This window comes from Mus caroli, unplaced genomic scaffold (genome assembly GCF_978045245.1).
Source record: "Mus caroli unplaced genomic scaffold, Mus_caroli_1 scaffold_1, whole genome shotgun sequence".
Classification (NCBI taxonomy): domain Eukaryota; kingdom Metazoa; phylum Chordata; class Mammalia; order Rodentia; family Muridae; genus Mus; species Mus caroli.
The window spans coordinates 115,750,356-115,761,160 of record NW_028227256.1 but is presented as its reverse complement, the minus strand read 5'-3'; the positions used below and the strand labels follow the sequence as shown (position 1 = coordinate 115,761,160).

Below are 10,805 nucleotides of genomic sequence, written 5' to 3'. Positions count from 1 at the left end.
AGAAACTGACTCATAGGCCACAGAGGGGCTCCACTTACTGGCTTGCTCCCCATGGCTTTTTTTTTTACAGTATTCTGAACCAGCAGAATGGGGGTGGGGGTGGGGGTGGGGTGGTACTTCATAAAGTAAGTGGGCCCTTCCAAGCCAACCTGGTGTGGCATTTTCTCAATTGAGGTTCCCTCTTCCCAAACTTGACTCCAGCTTGTGTCAAGTTGACACATAAAACTAGCCATCACATCCTACCAGATCTGCCCCCTCTTTTCTCTCAAGCTTCAGTGGTAACCTCTGTCACCCCAAGGACCATAGCACCATGCATTTGCTGCTACAGAAGCATGGCTCATTCTTCTGGGTACTCCCAGCTGTCCAACCATGATCTTCAGGTTTATCATTGCTACCCATGCAGATGGCGTTCTGTGATCTCCTGCAGTGGTTAATCTTCATTGTCAACTGGATTGGGGTTTGGAGAAGCACTCCCTAACTGCAGGGAGCGTCACTTCATGATGTGGGGTCCTAACCTGCACAAAAAGGAAAAGCAAGCAAGCTGAGTTCCACACCAGCGTTCATCTCCCATGGCTTTCTGACTGGGTTCCATGTGACCAGTCCTGTTGACGCTCTGTTTTCCTGATTTTTCCACCATGATGGGCCGTATCTCTAAACTTCAAGCCACAGTGAAACCCTCTGTACACTGCTTATGTTTGACTAAGAGAAAAAATTTAATAGTGTTTATTATAAGTTAACAGTATACACTCATGCACGCCACAGTCAGAGAAGAACTCACTAGAGTCAGCTGTCGCCTGCCACCATGTGGGTCCTGGAGATGGAACTCAGGCTGTCAGCCTTGGCGGGAGGTGCCTTTACCCTCTAAGCCATCTCACCACCCTCACGAGATACTTCATTGTCATAGCAGTGAGAAACGTAGCTGACACACATCGATAACTAGCCCTCTTTGCTTCTTTGGAAAGCTGGGCAAGGTATCCTTCAGGTCTAGAAGTGAAGCAACACTCTGCAAGCCGAGTGACAGAGACACTGAAGCTCTCTGTGAAGTAGGATAATGCTGACCCTCCCCTTACAGGGTCTGGAAGGATTAAGTTAGGACCTACATGCAGAGCTTTCAACAGTGCCTTGCAGTTAAGAAACACTTTTGCTGTGTTCTTATCTCCTAAAATTATCTAATTCACTTTCTTGTGAATTTTTGCCTGCAATTGTGTGTGTGATTTCCCGTGCATGGGTGACTGGGGAGATCAGAGCTCAGTGTCTTTCTTAGTCCCTTGAGATTATCCTGTTTTTGCCTTTCCAGTGCTGGGAAAGGCTGTGCCTGGGGATTTACTGGATTTGGGGTGTTGAGTTCAGGTCTCTGTGATTTACTGACTAATCCGGCTTACTAACCTCTTTCTTGTGTTTTTAAATGACTGGCTTTCCCCAGCATCCTCCTGATGCTATAGGGATGTCCCCCCATGGTCTCATTCCCTCTGTGTCAGCAGATGAGGCTATGCTGCACATATGTGGGCTGTTTCTGCTTTGGGGATGAATAAAGGATGCTTAAAGCCCAAGAAGGTACTTGTTTGGCCAATTTCTCCAGACTCTGGAGAGTTTGGGGTGCACCATAGAAGCTGGGTGTGAATTCCTGGGCACGCTTTGTGGACCTTTAGTTCAAATTCTCACTCGGAAACTCTCAACTGGTGACTGCAGGTGAGGTACTTGATCCATCTAAGGCCCATGTTCTTTCTCCTGGGTTTTAGGCGAGGATTAGACAAATAGTTTTAAAAAAAGATTTACTTTATTACTATTATTAGTGTGTGTGTGTAGGTTTGTGTGTGTTGTGTGGAATATGCATGTCTTAATTAGGGTTCCCATTTCTCTGAAGAGACACCATGACCAAGGCAATTCTTATAAAGGACAATGTTTAATTGGGGCTGGCTTACAGGTTCTGAGGTTCAGTCTATTAATTAGCACACATGGCAGGAAGCATGGGAGCATCCAGGCAGGCATGGAACTAGAGGAGCTGAGAGTTCTACATCTTGATCAGAAGGCAGTGAGTGGGCAGTGATGGAGTACACCTTTAATCCCAGCACTCGGGAGGCAGAGGCAGGAGGATCTCTGAGTTTGAGGCCAGCCTGGTCTACAGAGTGAGTTCCAGGACAGCCAGGCTACACAGAGAAACCCTGTCTCGAAAAACAAACAAACAAACAAACAAACAGAAGGCAGCCAGAAGAAAACTGTACTAGGGTAGCTAGGTTGAGGGTCTCAAAGCCCACCCCCACAGTAATACACCTCCTCCAACAAGACCATACCCCCTAAGAGTGCCACACCCTGGACTAAGCATATTCAAACCACCAAAGTGCACATGTGTAATCTGGTGCCTGTGAAGGCCAGAGGAGGGAATCAGATCCCCTGAAGCTGGAGTTTTAAGTGGTTGTGAGCTGGTCGCTGTGCTGGGAACCAAACATAGATGCTCTGTAAGAACAGCAAAGGCTCTTTGGGCTGTCTCTCTGGCTCCAAAAGTAAAATTTTAAAAAAGTTTATTATAATGGTGTTTTCTTTTAGAGAGTTTGCTTGTTTATTTATCTATTTATTTTTGCTTGGTTTTGTGGTGGTTTGAATATGCTTGGCCCATAGGGATGGCACTGTTGGAGGAAGTGTGTCACTGTGGGGATGGGCTTTGAGACCCTCCTCCTAGCTGCTTGCAGAACAGTCTCTTCTCCTGGATGCCTTGGATTAAGATGCAGAACTCTCAGCTCCTTCTCCAGCACCATGTCTGCCTGGATGCTGCCATCGTCTTGCCTTGATGATAATGGACTGAACCTAAGAACCTGTAAGCCAGCCCTAATTAAATGTTTTCCTTTATAAGAGTTGCCTTGGTTGTGGTGTCTCTTCATAGCAATGGGAGCCCTAATTAAGACAGTTTTTGATACTGCTTATCAGGAACTTCTGATCTTCCTGCCTCTGCCTCCCAAGTGATAGGATCTGGGATGAGTACGACTGAATCTTCCTATGCAGCGCTGCAGGTGGCACCCAGGTCTTCATGGCTGCTAGCCAAGCTCTCTACCAACAGAGCTACATGCCCAATCTACAAAGCCCTGCTCCCTGCTTAGCTGTTCCTTCTGTTATCTAGTCCATCAGCACACTTTCTGAGTCTTCCCTGAACGCACTGATTATAAGGCCCCAGGAGCAGCTCCTCTGACCACTCTGTGGGAGACTTCCACCAGGCTGAAATGGGCCAGCAATCATTTCTCTTTAAATACAATTACTTAACCAATTCAAAGTCCAGTGACCTGTTTTCACTTCCCCTGAGCTTCCTAACTTCCCCCACAAGCCCAGTGGAGCCTGGGGATGGTCCAGGTAGGCAAAGTCAGTGAGCCTGGCAGCGCTGACAAGAGAGTCTTTGGCAAACACTAGTTCAAAATTGACTTCTCTCTGTGAACTGCCTCCTCTGACCTTGGAATCTCCTAGGTACCCAGAGAAAGGAAGAGATGAACTTATGATCTGCTCTCGGCAGACTCAGCTTCTTCCAAATTCTGTTGGTGCGTGTGTGCAAGCATATGTGAGTATGTGTGTGTAAGCATGTAGGTGTGTATGTGTGTGCATGTGAGAGGATGTGAGAGAGTGTGTGTTTGTGAGTATGTATGTAAGAGCATGTGTGAATGCTTGTGTGGGTGTGCCTGAAAGCATTTGAAAGTGTGCAAGTGTATGGTATGTGTATGCGTGTGTGGCATGTGTATGTGTGTGTCTGTGTATGTGGTATGTATGACTGCAGGTGAGTGTGTATATATGAGTATATGAGTGTATGCATGTGTGTGTGTGCACATACTTGTATACGTGCTGTTGGAAGCCAGGGTGATGTGTTGTGTGTCTTCCTCTATAATTCTCTGCACTACTTTTGAGACAGACTATCTCACTGAGGCTGAAGCTCACCAATCCTCTAGGCTTATTGGCCAGAGAGTTCTCAAGATCAGCCAGTCTGTTCCCATCAGTAACAGCACATGTGGCTGTGTTTGGCTTTTACCTAGGTGCTGGAGTTGAAATTCGGGTCCTCTTGCTTTCAAAGCAACCATTCTTACCCAGTGGTACATCTCCTGAGCCCCGACATCAGCTACCTTCCCCTACATTCTCTACCTTCCCACTTATATTGAAACAGGGTCTTACTGAACCTGGAGCTTACAGATTTGGTAAGACTATCTGGTCAATGAAGTCCAGGGGTCCTCCTGCCTCTGTCCCCCAGGGCTGATGTTACAGACTCATGCCTGACTTTTTACATGGGCACCGTGGCTCCAATTTAAGTCTCTTGCTTGTGTGATGGACACTTATGAGCCATCTCCTTAACTCTCCTTCCAAATTCTCCTCCAGCTTTCAGCAGAGACCTCTGGCTTCAAGAGAAAGGAGGAAACAAAGTCTTTTCTTTGACTATCTTGAAAAGTTGTCTTCCTTGCTCACCAGAGGTCCAGCCTAGGGTACATGCCTTATTTTACAGAGGAGGAAAACCAAGTCAGATGCTTACACCACAGAAATGCTCTCCCAGCTTCTGTGGTGTGTGTGTGTGTGTGTGTGTGTGTGTGTGTGTGTGTGTGTGTCTGAAGTGTGCTTGGTTACACTTGTACCGTGGCATTTGCAGGTCAGAGGACAACTTGCAGATGTTGCTTCTTTCCTTCCATCTGTGGGTCCTGGGGATTGAACTCAGGTCATCAGGCTTGGTGGCAAGCACCTTTACATGCTAAGCCATCTTAATGGCCCTGTCCTAGATCCTTTTAATTCCAAACCCCACTCTCTTTCCCCAATACCATGCTGCCTCTTACCAGCATGTAGTGCTGTAGTGGCTAAAAGTGTACTGTTTCCTGCTCAGGGAATGACATAGTTGGATATGTATCCAATCTCCAAAATCCCTAGAGTCTGGGCTCACATCTGCAAATTCTCCTGGTATCCTGGGAGGTCATTTGTCTGGGCCAAGGAGCTGAGTAGCCAAGTGCTCCTTGGCCATCCTTTTCATGTCTGCTAGCCCACTTTGCTGCCTGAGATGTGGTGCCTGTAGGCCTCATGGGACCACCCTCCTCCTGGCCACCACAAGGAGTTTCACTTCTCCTCATTCCCAATCCCTACCATATGAAAATTATTAAGTCTTCAACATGGACTTACTCATAGGAACGGTGCCCAGCAAATGAGAAGGGCCTCACTTCAAATAAATAATGACCACCGTTGACAATTGAAGTATAAACATGACCTCCACACATGCTAATCACTGTCACTGTTAAGACACTCTACTAAGCAGACACGTGGCCTGAGGCTGGTGGTCAGAGAACACAGACTTAGTATGAGCTGGGAAGGGCCAGGGAGGGCTGGGACAAGTAAAATGTGCATGACAGGAGAGGACAGACATTCTGAGACTGTCTATATTGGATTGCTTGGGAGCCCCAGGGTCAGGAAGTTTGACCATGCACCTGTGCATCTACCCTGGATAGGAACACAGTTTCTCAGTGTAGTTCTGAACATATGCTGTCAATTTCTCTCTTGAGAGCACATACACACTCAAACATTGACACACATATTTACAGAATGCATGTGTGTTAGTATGTACACATGCACACATGAACATAGCATTCAGTCTAAATGTGTATAAACACACAGGTGCCCACACACCTGCATTCTGCCCATTTGGATTTTTTTTTTAGGAATGAGGGCCAATTGTGGGAGACGTAATCACTAAGTTTTCAAATTGCTTATATACAAACTGGGCTCTGCCTGCCTCCTACTGTCCAATGCTGGTGATTTAACTGTAAACCGAATAGCTGCTGGTCAGATAACTACATTTTGACTACAAGTAACAATAGGCTTAAACAACACTGTACAACAAGCAAGAAAGAACTGGAATTCTTTTTCATGTAAAAGTCCAGGGATGGGTGAGAGAATGGACCCCATAGGCTCATATATCTGAATATTTTTTTTCACAATGGCGGAACTATTGGAGAAGTATTGGGTGTGGCCTTATTGGAAGAGGTGTGTCACTTGAGGTGAGTTTTGAGGTTTCAAAAATCTACACCATTCGCAGTTAGCTCTGTCTTTGCCTTATGCCTATGCGTGAGATATAAGTTCTTAGCTTCTGCTGCAGCACCATGCCTGCCTGGCTGCTGACATGCTTCCTGTCATGATGGCCACGGACTAAACTCTCTAGAACTGGGAACCCCCAAGTTTCTTTTATAAGGTGCCTTGGCCATGGTGTCTTATCAATTTAAAAGTCACAAAGACAATCCAGGGTTGTCTTGGCAGCTCTGCCTCACAATCTCCAAAGGCTCCAGTTTCATCCAGTTCTTTGCTGTACCAAATATGACCTCTATCCATGAGGACACTTCAAAACCAGATGGACTTTAAACAGATGGGCTTTAAGATCATCACACACACACACACACAATGGTTAGTTTTAATCCTCAACTACTTTTGATGTAACCTAGACTCACATGGGAAATAATCTTAATAGAAGGGATGCCTACATTTGGCAAGGGCGATGTCTTAATTAAGTTAATTGATATTAGAACAACAACCGACTGTGGGAGACATCACTCCCTAGTTAGGGGTCCCAAAACTGTAGAAGAATATCGAACACTCAAGGAGACCAAGCAAATAAGATTGTATTTATTCTCTCTGCTCTTGACTGTGAATACGGTCTGACTAGTTTTTGAGTCTCTACCTTGACTCCCCTATAGTCCTTTGATGGACTCGAACTTAGAAGTGTAAGAAAAACAAACAAACTCTGTCTTCTCCCATGTGACTATTTGGGAGGTGTTTGTCACAGGAATAGAAGTCTAACTAGACCACCCACACAATTTGGCCTGTTGCAAAAATCAAGGCATGAAGGAGAGGGGTAGGGAGCTCTGAGTTATGTTCCAAAGCTGTCACAGGGCATTTCCCATTAGCCAGCTGTTAGTTTTGTGGTCACATTATGTTGCAGGGAATGCTAGGTATTGCAGTCTTTCATCTAGCTGACCTACAGCTATTGGGGGAGGGGGTGGATTCCTACTTTGAGGAATATGTGTTTCAGGATGCGGTGAAAATGGATACATATCTTTAGTATACAGATGGGTAAACTGAATCCCATGGAGGCTGAGGCCCTGTCTTCCGTCAGAGTGTTTAGCAGAACAGAGAGAGGAAGGAGGCCTTCTCAGGTGTCAGTGCCACACCAAAGCTGTCTCTGCCTTGGAGCTTGAACAGCCTCTGGCTGCCTTCTCTCCTGCGTAGGACAACTGTCACAAAGCCCTGCCAGGGCCCAAGTGTCTATTCTCTGAGTTACCTCACTTCATCCTTGCTGGCACCCAATGCCCACTCAACACAGACCAAGTCTTCTTCCTCTCCACATTTTCCTGGCCAGACAAGGAGCCTGCTCAAGCCCCAAACCTTAATCTGTTCAGCCAGTTGAGGGTCATCTTCAGGCTCAGAAGCATGGCAGGCATCATGTTTCTGCCACAGTACTTTGTGTTAGTTAACCACTATTCTGAGCTCATTATTGCTATGTGGACTGGCATGCTTGTGCACTAGGTTTTATCACATCAGGAGACTTTTCCCCCCTAATTTGTGTCATGTTTAAATACACTGATAATAAACTGCCTGGCATCAGACTCCCCAAAGTTTGGTCCAGGTTGACAAAATGAATCTGAACCAAGTTCTCATTCTCACTTTTTCAAGGAACAGAGATGTTCCTTGCTTTTCTTTGGCCAGCCTTTCTTCTCTGACTGGGATAGACTTCATGCCCCAGTTGTTTTTTATGAGGCACATCACTTGCCACCTCTTCTAGAGAGTGCTCTAACTCCTTACGGGTTGGAGACCCCCTCATAGGATATTCAAGTCTCATCAGCATGATTCTGGTTGTTTGAGCTGCCACTGCTTGGAAGTCCTCCTCTGCTGTGAGCACCTTGGGGACAGGGGAGTCAGCTTGTATGGACTGATGGCTGCATGAACCATGGTCATGTTTTAATTCCCTCTCTTGTGGCTATGACAAGATTCTGGTGACAAAACCAACTTAAGGGAAAAGGGGTTTATCCGGGTGTTGACAGCATAAGATCCTTGAGGCAACAGATCACCAGGGAAATCAGGAATGTTAAGCACTCAAGATGGTTTTTTCAGTGGAAAAGATGTAAAAATTGTTCTTCCATCCAGAAAGCTGGAGATTGTAAGTTATCAATAGCCTGGATCTGTTATCTGTTGGGCCAGATCTTATCAACCAGAACCTGTAATACCTAATAGTCTAAATGACCATTGTATTATCTGTATAGCCAGAGGCTCTCCCCCCGACCCAGCTCACACAACCAGGAGCAGAAGTGGCTAATAGTTCAAATGATCTCTACACTAGCTGTACGATCAAGATCAGGCCAGTTTCTTCCTTAGGCCCTTAGGCTAACACAGGTAGCCTATCTCCAGAACCCATCTTCTTGGAAGAAATGGCATGTGCCCTGAGTTGAGTTTTGATGTAATTGTGTGTCTTTGTGCACTGGGTTTTACTACCCCCAAATCTTTTTTTTTAAATATACTGACAATAAACCGCTTAGCATTAGACTCTCCAAAGTTTGGTCCAGGTTGACAAAGTCAATTTGAACCAAGCTTTTATTCTCACCTCTTCATAGATCTCTGCTTTCTATACCTGCAGACACCCCCTCAAGGGTACAGTCCATCAGGCAGGGAAGGCAGGGCAGCAGGAGCTTAGAACTGCTGTTCACATTACATCCACAGCCAGGAAGCAGGCAGCTATTCTGCTCTTTTCTCCATTTACACAGACCAGAATCCTGGCCAGGAAATGGAGCCATCCACCTTGGATGGTTCTTCCTATCTCAATTAACATAATCTAGATAATTCTCAATAGGCCTGCCCGAAGGCTAACCTAACTTAGACAATCCCTTACACATGTGCCTGGAAGTTGGTCTACTAGGTGATTCTAGGTCAATACACATGTGTAAATGAGTAAAATTTGCAGGAAATAGAGATAGAATATAACAGAAGAGGAAAAAACCACCTTTGTTCCATTTCACCATCAGCATCCAGCTTCCACAGCAAATGTACTCTTTCTAGAAGTTGTCATATTGCTTGGGGCTATGTCCAGCCTTTTGTCTTTGCAACATGGTGCCATCTATAACTCTCATACTCAAGAACCCCACAATCAAGTTGCAAAAAAATTAGCCCCCTCTTTTCAATAAGCTTACAATTTTGTGTTGGGCCATGTGGTAGTCAGGGTTCTCTAGAGGAGCAGAACTAATAGAATGAATATATACTAAAAACCTCTGAGTGTGATGGCACACATCTTTAATCCCAACACTTGGGAGGCAGAGGCAGACAGATCTCTGTGAGTTCAAGAACAGCCTGGTCTTCAGAGCAAGTTTGAGGACAGCCAAGGATTTTACACAGAGAAACCCTGTCTTGAAAAACAAAACAAGAATTTCCCGAGGGAGTTGAACTTCTGCCCTTTTGGCTCTCTGATTGATCGGCACCGTGGCAGTTGGCAAGAACAAGCGCCTGACAAAAGATGGTGAGAAGAGAGCTTGACTGGTATGACGTGAAAGCTCCAGCAATGTTCAATATTAGGAGCATCAGAAAGACACTAGTCACAAGGACTCAAGGAATCAAAATTGCATCTGATGGCCTCAAGGGTCATGTGTTTGAAGTCTACAGAATGATGAAGTTGCTTTTAAAAAACTCAAGCTAATTACTGAGGATGTTCAGGGCAAAAACTGTCTAACTTTCATGGCATGGATCTTATCCGGGACAAAATGTGCTTCATGGTCAAAAGGTGGCAGACCACGGACTGAAGCTCATGTTGATGTCAAGATGACTGATGGATATTTGCTCTTACTTTTCTGTGTTGGTTTCACACACACACACAAAAGTAACAACCAGATAAGAAAGACATCCTGTGCACAGCACCAGCGAGTCCGCCAGATCTGGAAGAAGAGGATGGAAGTCATGACCTGAGAGGTGCAGACCAATGACTTGAAGGAAGTAGTTAATAAACTGACTAAAGTCAGCATTAGGAAAGACATAGAAAAGGCTTGCCAGTCATTTATCCTCTTCATGAAGTCTTTGTTAGAAAAGTAAAAATGCTGAAGAAATCCAAGTTTGAATTGGGAAAGTTTATGGAGCTCCATGGGGAAGGCAGCAGTTCTGGCAAAACAACCGGGGATGAGGCAGGTGCTAAGGTTGAAGGAGCTGATGGCTGTGAACCACCAGTTCAAGAATCGGTTTAAAATCCACGTTTTTAATAGTGACAAATAAAAAGTCCTATTTGTGATATAAAAAGAAAGGAAAACAAAACAAATAAAGACAACAAACAAACAAACACCCTCATAGTTTCAGGGCAAGGGAGATAGCTATTGGCAAAGTGCTCACTTTTGCAAGTATGAGTTCCTGAATTCAGTCCCCAGAGAACACATGAAGAATCTAGGCACGGTGGCATGTACTGTAAGACCCTGTGCTGTGGAGGCAGATACAAGCACATCTTTGGAGTGTCTAGGCAGCCAGCCTAACCTACTTGGGCAGATTCTAAGAAAGGGAAGGCAGACAGTAACCAAATGACACCCATACATGTGCACCATACATGTGCATCCTCACACATGAATGTATGCACACACATGCAAATCTCATAACACTAAGTTTTTGAGTCAGTCACATATATAGCTATTCTAGGAAAACATCGGGATTCAAGGTAGGGTTTCTACTGAATATATGGAAATGGTAATTTCTTCACCATCACAAAATTATTACTATAAGTTGGGTAATGATTTAACAGCTGGACCTCTCTGTGGGCATTTAAGTCACATCCAAAAGCCCTGTGCCCATGG

General features: G+C 45.2%; 1 pseudogene; it reads left to right on the top strand.

The window, feature by feature from the left end:
• Positions 1 to 9,493: 9,493 nt before the first annotated feature.
• Positions 9,494 to 10,211, top strand: LOC110300780 (small ribosomal subunit protein eS1 pseudogene; annotated as a pseudogene).
• Positions 10,212 to 10,805: the final 594 nt, after the last annotated feature.